Consider the following 26983-nt stretch of genomic DNA (forward strand, 5'->3'; position numbering starts at 1 on the left):
GGCCCCAGTTTCTTGAGCGCCTGCCATCTCTGTCTGAAATGGATGGATCCTGCACCGCTCTCCACTGCTGCTGTCAGCGTTCTGAACACATCGCGACTGGTCATGCAGTATATCATGAGCTCCCAATCAGAACAGGAATCTGAGGCGCCTGACCTGCTGTGTGCCATGCAAACAGACAATGCCAGATAAGTATTTGCATTCATAGAGCATCTGCACATGGTGCACCACCACTTCTGGGTGCGTGAAACCAGCACTGAGCGGTTATGCAGGTCTGGGATGATGAGCAGTGTCTGCAGAACTTTTCAAATGCACAAAGTCACCTTCATGGAACTCTGTGCGGAGCTCGGCCCCACCCTGCAGCACTAGGACACCAAAATGAGAGCTACCTTCTCGGTGGAGAAGCGCATGGTGATCACCGTGTGGAAGCTGGCAACTCTAGTGCTACCAGTCGTTCACTAATCAGTTGGGAGTCAGGAAGTCCACTGTTGGAGCAATGGCATACTGAGGGCGGGAGGCCAGGCCCTCGGGTGCCAGCCTGCGGGGGAGGGGGGTGTCAGGCTGGCCCTTCACGATGCACAGGGGATTGGGGCCCCCTGCATGTCATGAAGGGCCGGCCCAGCGCCCCGTCCCCACCCCCCAGGCCAGGGGGTGGGGCTGCCCTGTCCGAGCCAACGCCAAGCTGTGCGGCTGGAGCAGGAGTGGGAGGCACCATGCGGTGAGTAAGTGCGAAGGGAGGGGGAGGTGGGGCTAAGCCTGCATTTGCAATCCCGCCAGGCCTCACGCCCCCTCCTCACAGATACAGACCCCCTCTTACAGGGACAGCTGAATATGAACAACCAGATGTCAGGGCTATTAGAGGGGCACTATGGTGGGCCATTCAAATCAAGGAGACCTTGAGGTACTATTTTGAGAATGAGCACCAATAATGTGTCTTTCTAAACAGCCCTGTGCCATGCTATGACTGCTATCCAGCTTGCACTGGGTATCAAACTGAGGTGCAACCCCCATGTGCAAGAGACAACTAAAGATTGCTTATTCTTCACAGAGTATGTCTTTATTAAATAACAATTATTCACAACAGACATGAAAAGCTAGGCTGGAGGGGAGAAAGCATTGAGGGGCAGTGTGAGCTCTGACAGCTGGGTGTAAGTCCAGCTATTGTTCTGGAATCTATCTGAAGGGGTGGAGTGAACGGGGTACCAAGGTGGGCTTGGAGTTTGATAGGAATGTGTGGGTGGAGTTTGGAAGGGCATAAAAAGCAGTTCTGTAGTGAGTGCAAGGGAAAGCTAGCACACATGAATTCAGTCTGCAGCATTATTAGTGACTTTAGCAGCTCCATTTGCTCCTCCATGGCTTTTATCATGCTCTCGTAACCTGCTATCACTTGCTCCTGGCTTTCCCTCCTCTGCTGCCTATCAATTTTCTGATTTTCAGACACTGTGTGTCTCCGTGCCCTTTTTTCTTTTTTTTCCGCCTCAGAGGACTGGAGGAGTTCTTGGAACATCACCACTTTACTTCTCCATGGTCATTTTCTAATCAGTCACAGGTGCTCGGCAAGTGTGGAGGAGTTTTCCCTCGAGGACACATTTGTAGAAGCACAATAAACAATGAACAGAAGCATTATTGTGAGTTCAATAACTGCATTGATACATTACTGTAAAATACACCTTTCTCACTGTTCCCTGGCAAGTGCACAGATCGACAATCCACCAGGGCATGTGAGTTGTGCCCAGGGGGAGGGGGCATTCAAGCTGGAGAAAAGGTTCTGGGGTAGTTGTTTTGAATATTGATGCAGGTAGATAGAGGGAAAAAAACAAATTGTGCCACCATTTTCCACAGGCAGAGGCCATAGAAGCCGATATCTCACTTCTGAGGGTAAAGAGGAATGCTAGGACGCATCCCCTCCATGCGAGGAGCTTCAAACCGGGTGCCTGTGCTGCTTGCCTGTGTGCCGCTTTAGTCCCTGCACAAGTGATTGCCGACTAGTTCAAGTTGACAAAGATAAATTAGTTACTTCTCATCTCTGTGCCTCAGTTTCCCCAGCAGTAAAGTGGAAATGATACTGACCACCTTTCTAAAGCACTTTGGGATCTACTAATGAAAAGTGCAATATAAGAGCTAAGGATTATTATTATTATTATTATTATTAATGGCTCATCAGGGCAGGGACTTTTTCTCCTTTTGTCTAAAGTATGTAACTCACTGCTGGTATTTTACACTAATGAATAATTTCTGTATATACTCTTCCTGTAGAACATCATAAATAGGATACTTTATAAATTAATTTAAAAAATCAGTGTGCCCACAAAAATAATTAATTTTCAATAACATATATGGACACAATCAACAGAATACCTATTTTTAAATATGAAAATAATTATAAACTACACATAAGAATACTATGTATTCATCAACATAAAACAGTTTTTTTAAAGTAATCTGGTATCCCTTAGAACAATCCTGCATGTTGTGTTGAGACATGATTGAAGACAAAAGAAAGGAATTTTCAATCCAAGTTTAGAGCAAAATAAAAACAAGATCTCTGCCGTAGTGGAATCTAAAATCTGTCAGCGATTCTGTGATCAGTTTGTTTCAGTGATTATTTATCAGTTGATTAGTCATCCAAAGAGATTCAGTAAGCTGTTTACCAGATATTCAAAACTCTGCTGTATGCAGACAAAGCACTGTTTGGTTATCCTCCCATTGGCATTATTGACTTGCAGCCAAAGTCTAATTATGTGTTCAACAGCCAGTTGCAAGTAAAATCAGATATGATTCTTAAGCTCATTGCTGAGGATGCTGTATTTCCAAATTCCCTGTCTCAGTTAGCTGCAACTCTATTCGTGACAGCAATTGCATTTTCCGATCTCTTGCCAAAAATGTACTGTTTCTGTTAATGGAGGAGTTTGGAGTGGGAAAGGAGGCACCTTCCGGTGCTACGTGATGATTCTCAAAATGGAAAGCTTCCAAAACTCATTTTGATCGTATCTCCTCTAAAAGTAGGTGACTCCTATCATTACATTTTCAAAGCAACAAATGAATATAAGGGAGGATATAGCAAGAATTTCGCTTTGCAATTCCCGATAAAAACTTGGCTCAATCTTCAAGCAGCTCTTTTTAAGTGAATAGACTCTTAAATTATAGGATTGGATCTCTCAGAGCACCCTGTCCGGCCCACTGCATCTTTAAGGCAGGATCCTGTATTATTTCCCTAATCTGTGTCAACTATTTACTACATTGGTGGCCCTTCAAAATGTGCCAATTACCTCAGATAACTAAGTAAGTATTTGCAGTCAGATAACCACAGTATTCAGGGTATTTCCTATAGTAAATATAAGGAAGTGCTGTACAAGGGCATACTGATGATACTGAGGTAACCATATCTATTTATCTTAGGTTAAAAAGCTTTTAAGGTACACCACTCTGTTTTAAGTCACTTCCGCTAACTAGTTTCCTTTAAAGATTTTTGCCATAATTGCCTTAAGAAGGAAATTGCTCCACTCGCAGATCATCCTTAGAAACAGACAGGCTTTCCTACTATCAAAGCTAAAATTTTCCTTTAACTTTAATTTGACACTCTTTGCTTTCTCACTCATGTCTAACATGAAGAATTATTTTCCTCCTTTCAGAGTGGTCTGTTGGTTAGACCAAGAGCTAGAATTTGGGATACTATTCCCAGCTCTGACCGGCTGTGTAGCTTTAGGCAAATCACTTAACGTATGTCTACAATACAATTAAAAACCCCCACAGTCCGTGCCAGCTGACTTGGGCTGACAGGGTGATTTAATCACTGTGTAGACATTTGGGCAAGGGCTAGGGCTAAGGCTGGAGCCTGGGCTCTAGGATCTTATGAGGTGGGAGGGTCCCAGAGCTCGGTCTGCCGCCCAAGCCTGAACGTCTACGCACCACAATTAAACAGTCCTTCATCCCAAGCCCCATGAACCAGCCGCGAGTGTCTAATTACAGTGTCGACATACCCTTAACTTCTCTCTCTTCCCCTGTTTCCCCATCTGTTGAACAGACAGATATTTGCCTACCCAACAGAACTGTTGAGACTTTGGAGGTCGGCAGATGACTACATAACTGCAAAGCACTGTTCTTCCAAACTTTAACTGCTAAATCTTTCATTCATTCTAAATTAGCTGGTCACATTAGAGAATCCTGGCTGGCATCACTAAGAAGGTAATGCACAGCATCTTTTTTGGCCTGTCACCTACGTGCCATGTTCTATAGCATTGAACTGTGACCTCTAATCTAAGGGTATATCTTCACTGACGGCGGCAAATTCGCCACCATCAGATTGATCCATCTGGATCGACTGAGCAGTCAATGAAGACCTGCTTAATCAATCCAGAAGTCGACGCGTTAAAACCACCCCCTCAAGTGGTGCAGCGCAGTGAAGATGCCGCTTAGAAGAGGAGTTACGAAGTCGACGGGAGTTACGCAAGCTACTCTGCATAGCTTGCGTGACTCCTGTAGACTGCTGCCGAATTTGAAGGTAAGTGTAGACCAGGCCTTGAGTTATTTCCTTTGTCTCTTACAGCTCCCAGCAGCTTTCCCAGTTTTGACTCAATCCCTCCGAACACTTTTCTTGGAAGAGATCCCACATCCCCAGCAAAAGCAGAGGGCACTGCAGGCTGATCCGTTCGCCTTTCATTTCGCTCTGACTGCTCAGTCTCACTCTCTGACACCTCAACAAAGGCAGAAGAAGCTACAAAGGATTTCACCTCATAGCACAAAAGGAGTGAAAAGCAAGGCCAAAAGTCCAGTGAACAGTAAAAAGCATGACTCCTTAGAGCCTCCCCGCTCCTCAGCCCCAGTAATTCAAGCCCTGGCAGTGGGGAGGGGCAGACAGAAGTTGAGACAACAGGCTTGCCACAAGCTGCCTGCTTCCACCACTGTTTCTAGCCTTCAGGGATATTGGCTGTTTGATCAGCTGGTAATTGTATTACTGCACATCAGGGGATCTTGGACACCCAGGAAGCCCTTTATCTTTCTTGCTATTTTGTTGACCTGTTGACCTGTTGCACCCCTATGGACTGTTGTTTACAGGAGACGTGGAAAAAAAGATCAGGACCTTCATAGAGGCAGCTAAGAGGGCAGTATAGGGGCAAACAGTAGTGGTTATGTTAGTGCACAGCCATAACCATCCATCACAATGTGGAGCCATGGTGTAAGGAGGCTAATTCCTACCAGTAGCTAAAGGACAGACACGTGCTCACACGCTTGCCAATCTTCTGCACATCCATAACCTGCAATCCTATATTGCTAACATGGAAGGACATCGGCTCATTTGGGGGAGAGGACAGTTCAGAAAAACAAGATATCGAGCAATCTATTCGTTGCGCCTTGTTCTTAGAAATGCTCTACCTCAGTGATACTCAGACTGAGGCTCGCAAGCCACAAGCGGCTGTTTTACATGTCTCTGGTGGCTCTTTGCAATGCATGATATTAAAACACCATGTGATTTTAATTATTAACCATTCCAAGTAATTAACCAATCAGGATGCTTTCACTGTGTTATTAACCAATTGCACTTGATAAAATAATAATACTTGGTCAGTCATTTTGCTGTGAGAATTATATAACTAAATATTTCTCCTATAATGCAGTTTATTTATGACTATATCGTACTATAGTAAATGAAACAATGAATTCACACCACCGTGGCTCTTTTGAGTAATATTGATCACTAATTTGGCTCCTGAACCACTGAGGTCTGAGTATCGCTGCTCTGCCTTTTTCAGGATGCCAGTTGTGATAGAAAAGTAAAATTCCTCCCTCCCCCACCTGCCAGAGCATGCACAAAATGAATAGAACTAACAAAATGGATGCCTTTAATAACTCTAATCACTTTTGCTTATATCTTCCATCCCTTTCCCCCACCTTTTGTCTATCTTTGCCTTACTAGGCCCCAATCCTACATTTATATCCATTAAGGAAAACTGCTGGGCCTATGTGGAGCCTAACTGAATTCAGTGGGGCTCCGTGAGCGTGCTAATTGCAGAACAAAGGTCTTAAATTGTAAGCTGTCCTGGGCAGAGACTGGTTGTTGTTTTTTTTCTGTGTTTGCAAGATACATTGTACATTGTGGACACTATCCCAATCTAAATAATAATAATGAAATGGGGGGGTTGTGACGTGGACACTTGTACTGTGGGAAATAAGGTGAGACCATGAGTCATTTCACATAGACACCCAAACAGTCATTAGATGGAAACCTCAGACTTTCAGACTGCATTGACATGAGTTGAATTTGAACTAGCAGTTTAGATGTGAAAGCAGAGCTGTGCAAAACTTGTGAAAATGTCACTGTGGAATTTCACACAAGAATATTTGCCACTTAATTTCAGGCAATTTTATATCCCCTCAAATTTAGCTTTTCCAATTCAATAAAATGGTTATTATCAAATTTAAAAAATTGATAAAAAAGAATAAATGTATTTTGATTATTGACACATGCTGAGAAGTTACTTTGTTCTTGGAATCTGGCCCATTGTCCGTCAGAAATGGCCGAGTTTTCACTAAAAGTGGCTCAAGTGTATCACAAAAGATGCCCTAACCCCTTGTATAGACAGCACTAGGTTGATGGAAGAATTCTTCCCTTAATCTAGCTACCAGTTCTCGGAGAGGTTGATTTACTCCAGTGCAAGAAGAACCCTTCCCATCTCTGTAATGGATGTCTACACTGAAGTGCTACAGCGGCGCAGCTGCAGCACTGCAGCTGCAGCGTTTTAAGTGTAGACATGCCCTTAGTGGCTCAGTTCTCTGTGTTATATATTATCCTCACTAGCTATCCTGCTGATTGTAAAGCACAAACATCCTTACTTTAGTGAGTCATTTTTTCCTTTCTAGTGATTACCATTAGACACTTAAATCTACTCCTCTACCATGGTTACCGATTCACTGCAATATTGCTCTGCCCAGTGTTTGCGGTGAGGAAAGCGTAGCAAAGCTTGTGACAAAATTGCATGCTATGCCACATTCAACATTAACTAAAGACTTGTTTAATCCACCACATGGTCGTCTGTCCTCACGGCACCCATTATGGATAAGTTTACCGGGTGAGGAATTTACTGTACAGGACATGCTTCATGGTCTGTAGAGAAAAAGTGACAAATAATTACCTTGTCTTGGACCCCACTCAATGTCAACCAGAGTTTGATTTACCATGAAGGCAATGGAGTCTTCTGATCCGGCTTCGTACCAGACATGTAATTTATGCTACAGCGAAATTTTGGTGGCGTTTTAAAGAGTCCACTATGCCAACGTGGGCAGCCACAAACCATGACACATATCGTTGAGGACTGCAAAATGATTCAGCTTCCTGGAGGTTGTCATGCCTTGAACATTGTTGATAAGAATGCTGTGGCTCATCTCAACCAGATTGCATATGCCAAATATAAATACTATTAGACCCCTCCCAAAAAAATTAGCTTTAATTAACCTCTTTGGGGACTTTTCAGCAACATAATTAACTTGCTCAGTGTGAATTCATGTTGTGCTGAACAGATTATGACATGTTTTGTCCTAAAGCAGATGGATGTGATTAGAAAGCACAAAGTAAAGCAGCTTGTTCAACAAATAAAGCGAAATGGTCTGTAAACCTTAGGGGCTGCTCCCATATACAAAACATAGCAGAGTCTATAGTGAGGCAGTGATCCACAGAACAGCACTTCAAGAGGGTTGAGGTTACAATAACTGAGATTAAGATGGAGGTGTTGCCATCTTTAACCCTCTGTAGTAGCAGTAGCATCGGACCTGATGTATGTCAACCATTTTTAGAAATGGGACCCCTGACACTCATCCAAAGGAAAAGCTAGTTACAGTTAGCACCCAATTCAAGGTGGGAAAAGACAGGCAACTAGTAAATTTAAACTATTCCAGCGTGGACATAGGAGCTGGTGAATCTGTGTGTCTATTACTTATGCAAGTGTTAGTCCCTGTTAGGAATATTTAAATAACCCAGTACAGGGATCCTTTCTAGTTAATCATATGTAACATCCTGATGTTGATTTTGTCAAAAATATCTCAATGAAATGAGAATAGCAAACGCTTTTAAGTAATGCTCAAATATTTTACCATAGTTGATGTAATCAGTTATGGATATCAGTGGCACTGGGAACGGGGGAAGTTCAGAAAGGAGGATAATAGGGGGACAAAGCACTGGAGTGAATTCGGTGAAGTGCAACAAAAATGGTTAAGAGTTGAAAGAGATTCATGAAAAGAGATGAAAGGAATTAAAGATGTTTAGCATGGTTAAATGTCAGATAAAGAGGATATTAAACTCCAATTTTCAGAGTGTAAACAGCGGAGAGACTGTTTAATGTGGTATAACAGGGCACAGGAAGGGGCAATGGGATGAAACTGTGCAAAGGAAAACATTAGACTCAACAGCAGTTTTTAAAAAATTCTTACTGGTCAACTCTATTAGATGGTGGAATAATCTCCTGTGGGAAGTATGGAACCTTCATTGCTGAGTTGTTTTAACTAGACTGGACAAAGCATCTGAAACCAGACAGTGAGGTACAATCTTGCACTGGTAAGGAAATAAAAGATAACCTAATATCTTTAACATCTCAAATTTCAGTGATTCTGTGTACCAAATTCAGTTCTCAACAGTATGTGCTGTCTTGTTGAACTTCATAGGACTATTTTTGCATTGATTGCCTGGAGCAAAGATTGTAGGTAAACAGTGAGGGGTTGGTGGGTTCCCTGGGCACCACACATACAGAGGGCACTTAAGAACCAGTTCATGTCTGTGAAAAAATGTGCTGCTTTCTCTTACCCCCAACTGTGCATAATTGGAGGATAAAATAAGAAAAAGCTGCAAATTTTTTTAAGCTTCTCAAGAAATCTCCTGACATTACTAAGAGCTTCCGTAGCTTTATTGGACCAACACTGGCTGCACCAACATTACCCTGCTGCATTGCATTAATACAACTATTTATATAAGTTTTGGGGTTTTTTTGTTTTTTTTTACAAGCTCACTGGTTACTGTATCCAAGGCTGGATTTAGGAGCAGGCAACCAGATGACAGCCTGGGGTGCCAAGCTTTGGGGGCATCGGGCTTAGGATGCTGTTTTTAATGTTAGTGACAAAAGGGAAAATAGAAAGTTTAACAAATGGGGCAGGGGCAGTGCACCGAAGATGCTCCTCGCCTGGGGCGCCATTTGGTCCAGGGCCAGTCCTCACTGTAGCCCCCGATTCAGCAAAACACTTCACCGCATGCTTAAGTCCCACTAAAGTTAGTGGGATTTAAAGCACATGCTGAAGTGCCTTGCTGAATCAGGGCCTGAATTCCTTCCATAGACACAAAGCCATCTACCTTCTGGCAGGAACAAGTTTAAAATTATTGTTGATATTTTTAAAATATGAATGTATGAAGTTAGAATACTGTTGTCACTGGGTCTGACCCAGATCCTATTGAAGTCCATGGCAAAATTCACAATAGAAGCAGTAAATATATGCATAATGTATGTATTAACTACTCTGACGTACAAGAGACATTTATGTTATTAATGAGCACTTGTTAAAATCATCAACCATTATTTTTTTAACAAGCCATGAAATGACAGGCCTTTAGATATAGCCATGGTCTTGTTTTTATGAGTTCAGTATGTCTCTTAAAAACCAACTCAGGACATTGTGAACCTTTATCCTCCACTGAATTTAATAGTAAGAGTTAAATCATGAGTTATCATGTTCTCCATAACAACGCTGGTATTTAGAGATGCATATGTTTGGAGTGCCCAAACTATTGCTAGCACTGTATACACACCATATTTATGAGTTGTAATCTTGGGTTCATTGGGAACCACATATTAGCACCCTGGATTAGCATTGCTGTCCTTCTGCATCAAAGGACAAAACCATCATGGAAAAGCTAGAATCTACTTATTTATGAAAGCATATCACATTGCACGTAGTGGGAAAACTAATTCTATCTTTGCTAACTCCCTATGACTTTAATCAATTATGAGGCTCCAGTCCATGAAATCACAGCTTTCCTAATAGGCTGTATTATAAATACACCCAATATCAGTGTTAGAGACCGTCTTTCTGACTAAATTGATTGCAGTCTCTTAAAAAGATTCAGTGAGTCCTGGTGTTTATCTCTTAGTCTACAATTTTTCTCCCCCTTTGGTGCATATCAACTAACAGATGCAAACTGAATTTGTGTGCAGTAGCAGCAGAGCAACTGTCTAAACAAAATATAAACCCATAATTAGCTGATGGGCGAATTCTCATTTCTTACTACAGCCATCATTCTGAAATTAGGCCCTTTCTGTTCTCTGCACCCTATCTGCAGGGCAAACTGTCTTCCCTTTCAGGGCCAAAGCACAGAATTAACTATCAGCGATGTTCACAAACTCTAATCCTCTCTGCAAAGCTGATACAATAAGCACCCGAACTGTGAACACAGAGTGTTGATTGCCCTCTAACAGAGGATTCTGCATTGAGCTGGCTGCCTTGTGTGATCAGCTGTGCACACACTGAAGTAAGCCCATGAAAACAAACTCGCTCAATTAATGTGTTTTTTTTTTCCTTACTGCCAAACTCTTTAATTCTGTTTCCTTTTCGTGTTGTTTTCTTGGCTTTGCACATCTCATGCACCACATCACTTCACTGGTGCATGTTCTGGTAGTGGTCTGTGCACCCATTTTGCCTCCCATTATATGAAGGAAGGAAAGGTCAAGAGGAACATGTAATACTTAAGGGATTTTGCTTCTGTTCTTCTTGTGTGTGTGTGTGTGTGTGTGTGTGTGTGTCATTAATTCTAAACTGATGCCTCTTACAATGATTGCAGCACTAATATATAGTAATAGCCTTCAACCACTCCACTTTGGGCTGTGATCTTGGCAGATGATACCCACTAAGTAGGGTTGGGCAGGGGCCATACTTGGATGGAACACCTCCAGGGACAGCCACAGATGCATATAGGAGGCATGTTTCCTTCTGGGTCTGTCTGGAAGGAATGTCACCGCATGGTGATGTGGGGGCTGCTGTGCTGCAGCAGATGTTATCCTTTTTATGACATTTAAACCTGTCTTCTGCTAGAGCTCTTTTAGGGTCCCATGATTCCTGGGAAGGGACTGAGAGTGAGATCCTGTCCCTGCTTTAACTTCTTCATGCACTGTGGAAGAGAGCTGTAAGACTGCCTTCCGAGCAGCCCGTCGCAAGCTCTGGCATAGGGGATGTGTCAAAGGCAGGACAAGGGCCAGGAGGTGCGTGCCAAGGCAGGGCAGAGGTTCTGAGCACCACTGCCCCCCATACAGCAGTCAAGGTCTGTTGTGTTACCTTAATCAGTCTTCCAACTCTAAATTATGCGGTGGCCCTATCCAGTCTCCAGAGCAGCCCAGGTGAGGGCTGCTCCAAAGGTGGATTAAAGCCACCGTAGCCATCCTCACCCTGAGCTGTGAGTTCTCTGGGGAGCCTCTTATGTCACAGCTCAGAATCTCACCAGCCCCAGGGTGCTGGCCAAATTCCAGTGGGTTAATTGCGTTCCGCCTACTTTATGCCTTTGTGATTTCAATTGGACATGCTATTTCTTCACTTCCTGTGCTACACTATGGTGAAATGTTAGTGTGCTCCATAAAACCTGTTGCTGTATTTTATCCCAGTCATGGGCAAAGTGATTCCTATATAAAGTATATATCAGCCTGCAAAGCATTTTAGGAACTTTCAATATAAAAGATGCTATATAAGTGTAGGATCTTGGCCGTCATCATGAGCACATATTCAATGCCTTCCCCCACCAGCCTGATGAAATACCATTGACTATAACTTAGTACAGGGGTTCCCAAACGATGGGCCACGGGACACAGTCCCAGGTGGTCTGCTGGCACAACTGCATTCATCCAAGTCAAACTCTTAGTAAATCTTTAACTCCACATGATTCATGTAATGAAAGTAAAAGTTATATAAATGTAATGTTTTGAGCTGTATATGTTAGACAGAGTATTAAAAAAAAAGTAATTTTCTTTTTTTAAAAACAAGCTGCAATATGTCAAGTTTAATTCTCGCGAGTACAACGGTGAGTTTCACTGCAAGGTAACCTGGCAATGTACACATAGTCCACCATTTACAACTGTAAAAAATGGCAAGCAGTATTTAAATCTGACATGGATCGATTTATTTTTCAAAAATGAGACGAATGCGCTGGTGGAGAAGACTACAGCTACATGAAATGAGCTGATCAAAAACTAATAAAGGAAGTGGTAAGAAAATATGACACACATTTGAAGTTTGGATTCTCCTTTACAGAATCGGATGAGTACCCATTGCCATAGTGTGTTATGATATAACTCTGATTTTACATTTTTATTTACAATATTTGATACTTTTCTAACTAGTAGAGAGTAGGATTGGGTCTTTGCTTACACAGCACAGAAATTCAGATTTTGCATTAAAAAAAAATTGAAAACACAGGATAGCATTCAAAGTTGGACAACTATTTTGTTCTAAAATCAAATAAATCAAATCAAATCAAATGTGTTTTTTTAAAAATGTTGTTAATGCTGTGTTGCTTATTGTTCAGTTTTATACATTGTACATTTATACATTTTGTTTTCCCTCTTTGAACACCACATTTGCTCTCAACATTTTTTTAAAGTGTAATTTTACTAAAGCTGTTTGGCGTCAAAGATCTTGAAGCATTTCTTTGGGTGCATATTGCTAGGGATTTCTATCATTATAATTGTTTACATTAAAATGAAAAGGAAATGAACATTGTTTATATACAGTGTTATAGTTATATGTATGTAATAATTCAGATTAATAATTTTCAAGAAGTGTTAATAGTGGGCCGTGGTGCCTATTGCAGCTACACAAGTGGGCCTCAGGGAAAAAAGTTTGGGAACCTCTGACAATGTAGTGAATGTACCAATCAAACAATTTTTATCTACTGTGCAGTATTATTAACCAGACAATTTTTCTGCAGTCTCTCTAGAAACATCTTGTATTGTGCTGTGTCAGAAAACTCATTAAATCCAAACAAACAACACTGTCTCCATTGCATTCCCTTTATCCACCTTGTTAACGATACTGGGGGAAAAACAATCAATGTGGTATGATTTGTTTTACAAATCTGTGCTGCAAGTTGTGACTCATAAATAGAGATCTACTTAAAATGCATTGTGGGTAGGAGATGGGAACTGAATTATGTGGGGCCTGGATACACAAATGATGAAATATCTAGACAAATTGTGAACATATAGTTATGCCCATTCTGTACTAAATATAAGTTTAAAATAAGAACCAGAAATTGAGTTATAGTAATGATAAGAAATGGCTTTATTTAGAAACTACAGATGAGTCTGAACCACAAAATTTTAATCAAATTCTGTATTTTGAAATCTGAATTCTACCACAGACTTCATGTGTAACCTTCAGCGAGACACTCAACCTCCCTGTGCTCGATTTCCCCATTTAACTGATCATGAATATTTGCAATTCAATCCATGATGCTTAGTTTTCATTGGTCAGATAAATCAAGTGGTTATTGCTTTTGTTCCCTAACTGAATGACCAAGCACTTTTAGAGCAAATCATTTTGTGTGAAATTTTTAAAACTGGATTCTGCAGGTGCATGTGACTCTTTAGTTTTGCTTCACCTGTGTTTGTTTCCCTTCAGTGTTCTCTTTTTGCCAAATATTCAAGCACTCAAGTTTTACTGGCACAAAAGTTCACAGAACACAAAGTTCAAAGTCATATGCACAAGTGTGTGCATAACCAGATTTTAAAATCTGCATCCACGATGTTTTCGTGCTCATCCAACAAAGGAACAGAAACCATGTGACATAACTGACCAATCATAAATAAGCAATTGCTTCAGTACTGCCAATCCCAAGCATTCAAAAACCATAACTCAGGCCATCTAGCATCATATTAGATGTAAAATCATGAGATTTTAAAAATAATATATTTCAAATTCTTTTTATTTCCCTTCTGGTTTTAAATGCTTTAATGCTCTTGTTTTCAAGTTTTGTTTCATCGCCATCAGGCCTAGAAACATGTTTTCTTTTTAAATGGGAGCTGAAAGTTTCCTGTAACTATCTGACTGCAGGAGCTGGAGCTTTAAGAAAATCACCAAATATTGTGGGATTCTTGATTAAAATCATGAGAGTTGGCGATGTTGCCATTTGAATTTTGAATATTTGCAATCAACTCATGAAAATGATATTGACTGAATAAGACCAATAATTGAATTTACTCAAGGAAATCACAAAATGGCGCCAAGATATTCTGTCAGAAAAGAGAGCAAAATGTGTCAAATAAATCATTCACTACAAATTATTTGCTCAACGCATATAGTTATCTACCTCCTAACTAAATGTTTATAAAGCACTTCGAGATCTTGGATGAAAGGTGCTACTGAGAACTTATGTATTGTATTGCTATTTTCCTCCACTAATGATTTTAAAAACATTTGGTACCTCCTGTGTGTCAATCTTTAACATCTCTGAGTTGCTAACCACTTCTGTGAGCTTTACCCAACATCTCTAATCCACTCGCCTTCCCCCATGGTCACGCCTTTTATCTTATTTGATCCCTTGTGTGAATTTTGCTAGCATCTCTCACATCCTGAGGCACTTCTTTCATTCTCTCTAGCCAGGTCTCATGTGAAATGCCCCAGAATTGCTTTTGTCACCCAGCTGTGTCTCTGTGATCTCTTCCATGAGTTCCTTCACGTGTCTCGTCTCCTTCCTTCCAGCTTAGTCTTTCATCTTCTCTGGCCTCTTCTGTGAACTCCTTCTATATCTCTTACCACATTGTCTCCTGCCTTCCCAATAGTTTTACATTGATCCTCTTTGTTCTGCTTTGAGATCTTCCCCAGTGTTTCCTAGCACCCTCTCCTAGTTTCTCAGCTCCCTCTCCACATTTACTGGCCAATGCACGCACTGTTGTGGACGAAAGAGGTGAAGACAAAGTATTGAAATAGCTGCTAAATTATTTGAATGTCACTTCAATATGTTGTGTATCATCGGCAATGAACTTAGACACATTGAAACAACAGACTTTGTCAGGTGAGATGCATTATCCATCCCAACAGATATACACACATTTTTCCTGGGTAACCAGCCTTGCGTGATACTCTCTCCTTATACAATGAATATTCTAGTCAACACTCCACTGAGCCCAAAAAGTGCCTGGAGCATTCTCACAGCATCCATTCACTAACGCCTACGTACACACTCACACATACGTGCCCTTTCCCACTGGATCACCAAGGCAATTTTTATGTTTGGCCTTCCAGTGCTATTTTCTTAGGCAGCCAGTTGATTAGAGGTTCATTGCTCAACCACAGAGTGATGGTGTGGTGTCAGGGAGATGCAAGGAAGTGCCATATGTTGCTCAACAGAGACTTCACCTAATTAAGAGGTGGTGTTGACAGGTTCCAAATGAACTCCAATCCTTTCATCTTTATTCAGAATGTCAAGATGGTACAGGTCCTTTGGACTCTAATACATCCCCCTTCCACATCCCGAGAGTGGGAAAAAGGGAAGGTTCTCAAATTCTTTTTGCACTGAAATGCTTTCAGAGAGTATCTGTGTTTTTCCAAGCATTTTCCAGGATGCACAGTTTCAGCACCCACCCTTGCTTGGTGATATAAAACCTCCAGTAATTTAGATCTAGCCACGCAATGAAGGACTAATCCTTTCTGTTGCCCTGGGCTGAGAATACAAATGTTGTTACCTCATCACCCTTTCAACTCAGAGCAGGAACTGGGGAGGAGGGGAATTAAGGACTGGCTAGGATACCAGGGCAGAATCTGAAAACCAGGCAAAATTCCAGATATACCCCAGAAAGCATCAAATAATATTAATACTGGAAGTCCAAATGATCAAAAAACCATACCACACTGAAACATGCAGTAAAAGTCAAATAAAAAAGCCAACCAGGAGAAATCATAAGAAACATTTTTCTCTGTCTTCTGATCACTAGATGTTTCCTTTCATTTTCTGTTGTTTCAGATCTTGCAGCCCCCAGCCCCCTGAGGTTAATATGTAATTGCTCACATCCCTACTGATCATGTCTGTTTCATGACAGCAGCTTTTATGCTAAACTCTAGGGTCTTTATTGTTTCCTCATCCTCCCTCCCCCTCCTTCCATCCCCATCTGTGAATATCAGTCAGCTGCCTGAAACCCAGATTTCTAAGCATGCTGGGGTTGCAACTGACTTCTTTGTTCTGTGTACAGTGCCTAGCACAATGGTTGTGGTACCTATTCCCTACTGTAATAGGAATAATAATAAAGGATTTTCACGAGTACAACAGTGCAAACAATTTGCAATTTGATACATGTAGCCCTTTTCATGAAATGTTCAAACAGATTGTAATTCACAGTTTATTCATTGATTTTCCGAAATTGGTTAGAAATTGTTTGAGTGTTCTGTGTGAACCAATTGCAGCCTGTAGATTGCTCATGAACTGTTCACTGTGCATATTCCTTTGTGTATTGGACATTCAGGATTTACACTTTAAGAGATGTGGTTGGTTCACCTACTTTGCATGTACAACTGGTTGAAAATGAGGAAATCTAGAATTTGAAAGATGTTGCTCACCAATTTTGAATTTCAAGGGATAAACAGACAATGTTTTGTGAATTTTTTTTTTTTTTTTTTTTGGCGAAAAAAAAGCTGTAGTCATACGGTTATGTTTCTGTTCTCTGATTGGATGACCAAACCTTTATAAATGCCAATACTTCTATCTGAGACAAACCTCTTCTGAGGGCCCAAAATGTGCTTTCTACAAACATTTATACGAACAAAAAAAAAAAAAAAAAGGGATTACTTCAGGGGTGAATTACACCAATTGTCTCATTAATGTTTCTGTGGCGCAGCGCTTAAACACAATATCTGAGTGATAACTTGGCTGGCTTCTCAGTTCTGAAGGATGATCCAATGTTCTTACATGCTCTTGGTAAGTGTCCACTGCAAAAGTGAACACTGAGACTGAAATTTCTTAAACCCACAGCTCTGTGCTGAATACCCAGTTCCAAACCAGTAAATATGGACAGAAGTTGATTTGTTTTCACTGAATTGGCTGGCTGTTGTGAGGCTTTGCATGTGATTTTGATAGAGAATTATGATTATGAACACATCTTTTACTTCAGGTACAGGGTTCAATTATTTTTAAACTGGAAAGTCAGGTGGATTTAGTCATGGTCCACTCTCATTTTAGTGATATTTCTGGAAGGAGGAGTAAACAGGAATTTTTTCTGAAAACCTCAATACAGGAAACAGCAATATATGGAGGGTTGAGGAAATGCCAGGAAAGATTTTTGTTTAAAGGTACTTCAAATTAAGCTCCTTAAATTCATATATAGGATCCTAAATTAGTGGCCTGATTTTTCAAGTGCACTGTGTATACCCAGCAGCGCCCACTGTAGTCAATACACTTATGTTGCAGATTGCTTTTTTTTGGCCCTCCAAACATAGTCAACATCATTTGAATGGCCCTAAGAGGGTACAGGGAAAGTTGAACTGCAGCGAGGGCAATGCAGATCAGTTCTGCAGACAAGAAGTAGAAACTCCTGCTCTAGTTCAATGTTAAATATTGACTTTCATATTGACATTCCAAAGAAGAGTAACCTGAAAAACTCAAGGAAATGGAGCTATGCAAATACGTGTGCACAAAGACTATGGGCAGTTTGTCTGTGTTTGTGTTAAACAGATATGCCAAGCCATCTGGATCTCCACGAGAGATGTAGTGAAAAGTGCTGATTCACTATTGATTAAAGTTTTATTATGCATTAGTGATTCCATTTTCTTCTCTATAAGAAAATATGTGGCCAGGGGGAAGCTGTGAACTCTTTTCTTTTTTCTTTACCAGAAAATGCTTTCACATCCCAAAATTGCTTCAACCTTTAAAAAAAAGCAAAAAACCCTACCTTCTACAATTTAAAAAATGACCAAAAGCAATGGATAATTTCACCCTCACCCTCCTCACACTTTGACTCATAGCAGGTGTGCTCTAAAATTTTAATAGGGGAAATACACTAAAGCAGATTCTTTTCAACATACTCAACACATCATTATAGAAGCGTAGGATTTGCATTCCAGGTCAGACCATTACTCCACTATGTCTGGTATCCTGCCTCCAACTGGAGCAGGTTAAAAATTTTATAATGAACCTAATATACATGAGCTGGGGACAGGAACCACCACATTGCACCAGATCAATGATCCATCGATTCTGATATTTTGCCTTTGACTGTGGTCAATATCATCTGCTTCCGAAGGAGTAAACTCTCCAGATGAAAAATTGTTTATTAACATGCCCATGGGAGAGCTTCTTCATAACACTAAGCAGTTAGTGTTTGACTCATGTCCTGAGCCAAATGGGTTGGTCCCCTTGTAAATGTTGATTGTAGCTGCCATAACTGGAAATAATTCTATTTTTGAGATTTAAGCCTTTTGCTGACTCCCACGAAGGTCTTTGCCTGATTAATGTTTTGTGATAGTGAGTTCCATAGGTTTTTACCTTTTTTAAAATAATGTAATTTTATCAGTTTTAAACGTATTTCCTTTTAATGTCATCAGGTTCCATCCTTGCTCTTTTATTATGGAAGCAGTCAACTGACCGTCTCTGAGTCATACATCAATCCTCTAACATCCTGATAATTTTGGGTAAGTGACTGTTTTTTTTCATGTGAGTGTCTGCACTCTCTTCTTCCTTTTCACATGTCAACATCTTAAAAAGTGGTCTGTCGAGTCCAGGTTGAACAGAGCGAGTGATCAGGGCTGCATTATCTTCAGGTCCTCTAGTTTTGCATCACTGCCATCTCTCTCTTTTGCAACTATATAAGTGGGTTTGAGGTCCTGTGTTTTTTATCAAAATCTGACCATGTTTATCCTTAATCCATCTATAACCATAATGTTCCACTTTTAATAGATGCATTTAAGCCTAGAGCTGCAAGATGTTTGTCTCACTATCAGTAGTTGTCAGCTTCTTTAGGGCAGGCGACATGTCTAACTAGATGTTGGTAAAGTACCACATATGTTTATGGCACTGTCTAGAATGTAGTGGTTTGGCCCGCGGGGGTCTTTCAAAGTGGCCCGCTGTTCCCCTCCCAGTGGCTGCAGAAAGGAGATGCTGCCTAAGGACCCAGGCGGAGCACATTGCCGTGGAGCTACAAGATCGGTGCAGGCTCCTTGCTGCAGCCCAAGGGGACAGAAGATCAGTGCTCGCCTCCCCGTGGCTGTAGCAGAGAGCACGGCAAAGCATTCACCTGGGTCCCTAGGCACGGGGGTCCCTGCTGGAGCCAGAGGGAAGAGAGATCAGCTCCCACTCCCCCAGCTCCAGCAGAGGGCAGAGCAATCTGCCTGGGTCCCTAGGTGCTGGGGTCGCTGCTGGAACCAGCAGGGGAGGGGCACTGATCTCCCATTCCCCTGGCTGCAGAAGGGAGCCACTGCCTAGGGAACCCGGTGGAGCGCATGGGGCTACAAGACACATGCAGTTTCCCTGCTGCAGCCAGGGGGACGGGAGTTCAGCGAGGAGGCAGCCTCCTTGTTGAACTCCTTCCATCTGGCTGCAGTGAGGGGGTTAGGGGGTTGTTGGTGGAGCAGCCAGGACTCACCATGTTGAGGAGGGGCAGGACTCTAAAAATCAGTGCCGGAAAGTGCAGGCCACATGACTTAGCTGCCAGGCCCTGTGCTTCAGTGTGTAGTGACAGACACTCATCTACACTAGTGCTTTGTCTGTGAGTGTGTGACATACTGTGAGTAATGTGTAGGTGTAAAATAGTGACTGTAAAAATGAGCACAGTAGCATCAAAATGTTTACTTTAAATATGTAGACGTTTGTAGTCCTGAATGGTGTGTACATCAATACATTTTTATGAGTTGATAAACTGGTGGCTCTGCAGGGTTGTAAAAATGATATTTGCAGCCCTTGAGCCAAAAAGGTTGGGAACCACTGGTCTACATGAAAGGTATGAATATTAACAGTTCGCCTGAGTGGAAAAACCCTAATTTATTAGCTCTTCAGAATACATAAACCAAAAGCACCTTGGTTCCAGGTCAGTTCACTCTTCATTATAAATGTGCACTAAAGTGCAATAAAGCTCAAACCACTTCATCCCCACAAAATCTGGGGTAGTCGTGTCACCAAATCAGCAGGAAATCCAAACCAGATGAGGCCATTTCCATTTCTACCCCAACAAGCAGTGAGCCCATCAGCTTTCTGGAATTGCTGAAACAATAAGATGATGACCAGAGTAAGACTGTTGCATCCCAATGTTCTGAACCTGATTCCTTTCTGAATTTATTTCAGTGCTCATGAAGGGGTGCTGGTTTCCAGAACTGTCAGTCCAACAGGACATACATTACTGGCAGCAGCAGTGTAAGCTTCTCTACACTGCCCTGCCAAAGTTCCTCTCATTTGTTCTGGAGCATGAACTCTTTAAGGGGTGAATAGTTCAATCTCCACTACAGGCCTCTAGTCAGAGACTACCAAAAAAGGTACCAGCTGTGGAGGTGGTGTGTTGTGTGATGTGAACTCCTGTTCAATAACCATAGTGCCTTTTTAATGCATCTTTGTAGTTTAAGGTTCAATTTTAGATGCAAAAGACGTGTGTGCAGTACCCGTAAAATATCATGTGTCCATTCAAAATCTCTCCAGAGTCTGTATGAGGGCACTATATGTTGGTAAGGTCTTCATTTAAAATAGCTGAAAGTGTTTGGAAGACACATACCATCACCACCACTGCCTGTTGCCCAATCCCTATTACTCATAATGGGGTTTTCAAATCATGTAACATTTCATCACCCCAGCCCTCCCACTGAGATTTACATTGGATAGAAACCTAAACAAAAGAAGTAACTCACAGATGAGACATCCTGCACAGTAGCTTTAGTTAGCTGATTATGTGATTGTTACATGTTAATCCAAGCTGTAAGATAATTATTTAATTGGCCGGAGTACGTGTTCAAACAGTGAGATTTTTTTCTCTCTCTCCATTTATCACAAATTGAGAACAAGAGAAGAAACAGACTTTAAAAGGAAACTCAGTTAATACAAGTATATTTGCTTTCCCTAATAGCTCGGAATCCAAATAGTGTTGGAGAGTTCAGTGGTAGAAAATGAAATGTTCACCAAAATTTACAATGAAATTTGCAAGCCCTCCCTGATTTATCTCATTCTGCGTGATAAAAAGTACAGGACTAGATGACTGTGCTAGCTTGCCTGCTCAGCTGTGGCTTAATATATCAGTTTCATTAATTCAGAAGGGGAATACATCAGCATATCCACTTTTATAACTCTAACCCTAGGGCGGGGACCCCTACCCGTAGGAACCCTAACCCTACGACGGGGACCCCTACCTGTAGGAACCCTAACCCTAAGCCAAGTCCCCTACCCTTAGGAGCCCTAACCCTACGGTGGGGACCCCTACAAATAGGAACCCTAACCCTAGCCACAAGTCCCCTACCCATAGCAACCCTAACCCTTGGGTGGGGACACCTACCCACAGGAACCCTAATCCCTACCAACTCCCCTACTTATAGAAACTCTAACACTAGGGCTAATCATTCTTTCAGTACTTTAACTTCGTCACTCAGAATAGCAGGTAGAGTTCATAAACAGACTGCAGTATTTATCTGAAGCAAGTCCAGAGCTCTAAGCAATGGAATATTTTCAAGTGGATGTATTACTGCTCTGTGCCAAGTGACCTGGAGAATATGAGATGCATTCCACTTACACCAGTAAGGACTAATGGCTCTGAACCTGTAAAGTATATGCTCTGTCCCTAAAGAAGGTCTTTGTAACAGAAATGCTGGAATTCTTCTATCTGTAACCTGGGGAGGGGGGGGAGAAATAGAATCTGGAATAAGTAAGTGTTTAAAAGAAAACAAAAAAGATACAATTGCTGTAAGTCTATCACTTGAAATTCAACTTCAGGAGTGTAGCTCCACCTGTGTAAATTTGCTGGGGAGACAGGCTTAGCTTATTTGTTGTGCCGGTACTCTTGCTACAGCTTTACATTTTGGAACGTAAGTGGTTTAAAGAAAAATGTTTATAAGTTCAGCTACAAAAAAAAGTGAATGTATCTTAATCTGTATCCATTGTATTTGGGAAAAGGGGGTCCATGCGTATGATTTGAGCCCTCAAAGTGGGGCTTAATTGGCACTTCAAATATGCATAGGCCTTTTGCTGGCGAATGGGTCTTTTGCTGGCCCTCTGCACTGAGGCAACTTTCATCCATTCTCGCTTACAGCCATGTGTGGATTTTTAAAAATGAAATTCCATATCCGCTTATTTCTCTGTCACTGTTATTTCTGTTGTATCTTTGAACTACATGAAGCAATTGCCTCAGAGCATTGATTTCCAGCACTGATGCACATGGAGAGGCTTGATTGCTAACTGAAGAAATGTAAATTCACTCAGCTATGTAGGATTTGCAGTGCTAAGAGATAGCTCATTAAAGGAAAAACGTCTATTTGATAAATAGCCTTACTGTATATTTAAAGTTTCTTTCCCTTCCTCTCCCCCATAACCAGACTCAAGAGTTCTTGTTGTGTGGTCAAGACAGACTGTTGTGTGTGACGTATAGATAGACCCAAAGCAGGAAAAAGCAAAGTGTCCTAAAGTGGTTTTATTTTCAATGTTCAGACAAATAATTTCAGCTATTACATTAATTCCGTAGCTCCAACGTTGAGCATGCAGTCACACAAAGCGCTGGATGAAGTCAGTAAGAGTTGAGGCAATCTGCACCTGGTGGGATTGGACCCTGAAATGTGGACATTTTAATTTTGAGTGAAACTTGAACATGTAGTTAGTGTTCTCATTTAGGGCTTGCACACACTACCATTTATGTCAGTATAACTTATATCGCTCAGGTCTGTGAATAAGCCACCCCCTCCCAAGTGACGTAAATAACACCAACCTAAGCACCAGTGTGGACTGCGCAGTCAGTGGGAGGGCTTCTCCTGCCGACATAGCTACCACCTCTCGCGGAGGTGGTTTTATTATGCCAGCAAGAGAGCTCTTTCCTGTCATCGGTGCAGCTGCGCCGCTGTAGCACGTCTAGTGTAGACTAGCCCTTAGTCTGTTATAAACTATAAGCTAAATGCATGCCCTGTGTCACGCCACTGAAGCAATTGGTTTTGCTCCAGGAATGAATTTTGAGTCCGTTGGGTTGGCATGACAGACAAGCAGTGATGCTCATCTGCACAGCACGGGATGTAGTCAAGGTCAGTGGCTTCTTTATTTAACATGAGGGGTTCAATTCATCCTTAATGTAACTGTGCTGAAGAGAGTTACACCAGGGATGGATTTGACTCAAGGTGTCAAAACCTTCTATTCACTTTGTATCGTTGTGCAGCTTGTACACAGTGCTTATCACATTAACCTTTCTCTAAGCAAAAATGGGAGCAGAACATTTTGTAAATAGCCCCTACAGCAGAAGAGAGTGTGGCGGGGAAAGCTCCTGTAGATCAGAATGCACAATATACAGGAGGCTGGGACGTTTTTGAATGGAGTCCCCAAATTCTCTCCCTTCACTCTGCAATAGACCCACTCCTGTTCCCCTGGGTCCAATCCTCCTGCAGCTGCCGAGGAAGGGCCAGGATTTGGCCTCGCTGCTGTCATACTTGTGCAAAGGAGAAAGTGTTGCCCAGATGGGGTGTATAGATAAGTGTTAGTCCAAGTGAGATTTTTTTCAAACATACCCATTGGGAGTTAGGCAACTCTAAATACCTTTGTGAATCCAAGTATCTTGCAACGTACAAGTTGTGTATTAGGGCATGCCATGCCAACATTGTGTACAGTAGATGAGACATCAGATCTAAGATGTTTCAGAACAGGTGGTTGCATTGTCACTCTAGAAGAGGGTGAAAAACATCATCAGGACATTGAGTCAGGATTCGAAAATCTCAGTAGTTAAAGATGAATAGTGGTTTCCTTTTAAAAAAAATGTAATCCTATCCTAGGGTCATTAAGTTAACCACATATTTGGATAGCTGAACTTCCAGTGGGTGCCTCTGGATAACAGCCAATTTGTGGCCAAGATGAGAATAAAATGTTCACCGAGATATGAAGAGAGGACTAATTGTCTTATTATGTGAGAAAAGGTGTGCAGCCAATGGCAATTTAGAGACCAGTGCAACAGACAAGAAAGCCTAGTTCTCTGGTGTACAATCACCCCCATCAGTGTGAGTTTAATCAATTTTAATTCAACTCAGCATGGATGGACAGATGTTTGTCAAACTGTTTAAGCAAAGCTGACAGATATTAAGCAAAATCAATATAAAGGGTTAAATTAATCCCTGATATAACTCCATTGATTTGAAAGTATTACATCTGGGATGGAGATGAGCTATAAAATCTAATGTGAGATTATAAAGAACTATGGGTAGACATGATAGGATTGTGGTTTTGCTTTTGCAGAACCAGGAATGGTTCACATTTAGATCTTGTTTTATCTGAACCAAGGTATACATACAAGATGTATTTGTCCAATCTTGATAAGAGGCACTAGGGCATAATTTGGGAGATATTTTGGTTTTACAAAATCTCATCAGCCAGGTTTTGGATTTGCAGATCCCAAACCTGGGGGTAATTCAGATCCAGGTTCCCTTTTACTCGAGTCACTGAAAATCAGGAGAAGGGGTTCAGATAAATGGTTCCAATGGCTTATCTTCAATACAAAGTGAGTCAAACAGCAAAAAGCTCAGCAATCACATGACCAATATCACTCTGTTTTCAGTCATTTCCCCATTGGGGGACTCAATTTTGGCACCATTCATTGTATGTCAGTTACATTACAAAGGATATTATACAATGACAAGGATTTCATCCAATCACACTCCAGAAAAGTCAAAACACTTCCTGCTTATGACTTACACTGAATTATTTGACACCGTGCGATAGATTTTCATTCATATTATTCCTTTCCTGCACAGACTATTCCAAGCAATTCCCAATCCCAATTTTCCAACGAGGCTTCTGGACAACTGCACTGGGCTATAGGGTAATACATAAGAGGAAATTCCTTCTTTGTTGAAACAGGACAGCAATGGACAAGTGCAAAAGATTCTGTGGTTCCTTTGAGTCAAACGTCCAACCCACACCTGCTTTTAGTGACCACTCCTGATTTTGACCACCATTTTCATGCTCAAGGAATCTCTTGATTATTTGTATTGATTTATTTTTTGTATACTGACAAGCCAAAGTTTCCACATGATCTTACCACTGTGACCTTCATTCCTATTCTCCCTTCAGTCTCTTACAGTATGTCTATACTGGAGCTGGAAAGTGCAGTTTTCCAGCTGAAGTAGATATACTTGCACTAGCTCTGACCAAGTGTAGCCATGGGGAAGCACAAGCAACAAGAGGGGCTAGCACCCCCCTGAGGACATACTTAAGGTTTCAAACAGGATCATACTTAGGGCAGCAAGCTCATCCTGCCGCTTGTGCTGCCATGACTACACTTCTATTTTTAGTACACTAGCTCAGTCAGAGCTTGAATGGGTATGTCTGCCTGAGCTGGAAATTGCATTTTCCAGTTCCAATGTAGGGAGCCTGCATGTTAAATCTGCTTGCTGAGCCATGTCTTAAATCCCTCTTCAGGGTAAGGACAGTCTCTTACTATGTATTTGTACCATATCTAGCACAATGAGGCCCTGATCCCACACTGGGACATGTAGGCACTAGTAGTGCTACTAAACAATACAAAATAATTTGGAACTGAATTCAAACTCCCTTGTGGTTCAGGGAATTTGGATTGGAGCTTTGGGTTGAGAACAGGTTTGGAAGGATGGTATCTTTTTATGTTGCCTCTAATTAAAGTTGTTTTATAATAATGCAACACTCCTCAGTTAGGGCAGAAGTGATATTTTCAGACTAAGCCCTTTTAAAACAAATTTCTGCTTGAGTGCATATCCTGCCTAGAGCTAACAAAAGAAAATCGTTGGGTAGAAAGAGGGTGAGGGTAAACTGCAATTTGTTAAGAGTTCCATGGGAAGGCTTGAGAGTGACTATGTACCGCTTTTCTTTCTTACAGTGACTTTTACTTCTATGGCACAAGAGAGTACTATCAGAGAAAAAATATTCTTTGGACAAGCTGTGAGGGGGTTGGTAGGAAATCTGTTTTAAATGCTTGCTTTTTAAGACATAAAACACCTCATAATTTGGATGAGACTCCTGTGCTATGCCTCCAGGAGCGCAAATGGAGCAGCTCAGAAGAGGAGCAAAGGAGGCTGAAACAAAGATGGAGTAAATTACAACAGTCCATCCCAGACTACCTATGGCTTCCAATGCAACTAAGAATCCCCACAGCAGAAGCACTATGGACATGCCCTCACCTGCCCCTGGATTAGAGTGGCCCAATATTCGAGGCTTTGTCTTTATATAGGCACCTACTACCCCCCACCCCCTGTCATGATTTTTCACACTTGCTATCTGGTCGCCCTACCCTGGCTCCACCTCTAGAAAAGCCCCTGTACGGGGGCTTATGAGGGGGCAAGGATGGGGAGTTTATAGAGGCCCTATGCTGTGCCTGCACCAGCATTATCCTCCTCAGGCCATTGGATACAGCCTGGAAGGGCTAGGATAGGGGACAGAATCTATCCCTCCTTTTACATATCTGCCATAGGGGAGACGTTTCTGATGTGGTGCCATGTTCTATGGCCTGACTCCATCTTTCATCTTAACCTCATCCAAAGTCCACTGAAGTCAATGGGAGTCTTTCCACTGAATTCAGTCATCTTCAGGTCAAGCCCTATAAGAGGGTGACCTCTTCTTGGTAGGACACTGTAAGTTCTGCTCTGGGTAGGGAGCCACCAGGAAAGCAGGAGGTCATCAGAGTGCTGACAGTCAAGTTATACATTCTTACATGGAGGGAACTGGCATGATACTGTAGGGATTAGTCTCTCCTCTAAAATGTAGGAGATCTGGCTTTAGCTCCAAATCTTTTGCTTCACAGATCATAAATGCAGGAGAACCTAGCCTAGTGGCATAGGGGTGAGTGAGTGAGTGATA

The 26983-nt window shown here is 41.7% G+C and overlaps 1 long non-coding RNA gene across 2 annotated transcripts in view; it reads left to right on the forward strand.

Annotated features, from left to right (window-relative positions):
* LOC137145199 (uncharacterized) overlaps nt 1-26983 on the forward strand; it is a 93359-nt gene that overhangs the window by 56041 nt on the left and 10335 nt on the right. For both annotated transcript variants that reach the window (XR_010917598.1, XR_010917597.1), the window contains one exon: nt 18547-18633. This is a non-coding gene — a long non-coding RNA (uncharacterized lncRNA). The remainder of the gene's footprint in view (nt 1-18546; nt 18634-26983) is intronic.

Source organism: Emydura macquarii, unplaced genomic scaffold, assembly GCF_026122565.2.
Source record: "Emydura macquarii macquarii isolate MOO-44397 ecotype Brisbane River unplaced genomic scaffold, CSIRO-AGI_Emac_v2 contig_3517, whole genome shotgun sequence".
Lineage (NCBI taxonomy): Eukaryota > Metazoa > Chordata > Testudines > Chelidae > Emydura > Emydura macquarii.